At 46.5% G+C, this 574-nt stretch overlaps 1 protein-coding gene across 1 annotated transcript in view; it reads left to right on the top strand.

The window, feature by feature from the left end:
• AGBL1 (ATP/GTP binding protein like 1) overlaps positions 1–574 on the top strand; it is a 345924-nt gene that overhangs the window by 161464 nt on the left and 183886 nt on the right. The window lies entirely within an intron of this gene.

The raw sequence follows: 574 nt of genomic DNA on the forward strand, positions 1-574 counted from the left end.
ACCAGAGCATCTCTGTGGAGGACCAAGCCTCTGGTTGCCTACCCAGCTTTTTTCCCCCTTCAGCTTTTTTGACCTCTGGATATCCAGGGGTCTAATTTTGCACCCGTGCTGCAAATTTGTAGTGCAGGGAATTTTTTTTTCCCCCCAATGTTGCACATGCTTCTTGCAGCATCTCAAATGCTTTGAGATGCTGCGAGATGCACGTGTCTGCTTGTGTGGATATGCCCTTTGGCTTCCATAAAGTAGCTGATGCTACTGCAGGTCACTATGTAACTCGGGGAAGGCATTTGTATTGCAGTTGATCAGGAAAGTGCATTTGGTGAAGAAGAAATTGAAGGCCACTCTAGGAACACAGACGTGTAAATCCTGGCCTTTAGCAGTCCTAGCTGTTGATTTTATGTTTCATAAATCAGGTCATGTTGCGTCTGTCACAGATTCCAGATGGCAAATTCCTTTTGTGGCAGTTTTGTCAAGCACTTTAAAAAGGCAAAACAACAAGAGCCGGGAGGTCACCACAAAGCACAATCCAACTTGCAGGAGTTGGGGCCTCAGACCCAGGCAAAAGCGAAGAGCA

This window comes from Gavialis gangeticus, unplaced genomic scaffold (assembly GCF_001723915.1).
Source record: "Gavialis gangeticus isolate Ggan-Ray unplaced genomic scaffold, GavGan_comp1, whole genome shotgun sequence".
Taxonomy (NCBI): Eukaryota; Metazoa; Chordata; order Crocodylia; family Gavialidae; genus Gavialis; species Gavialis gangeticus.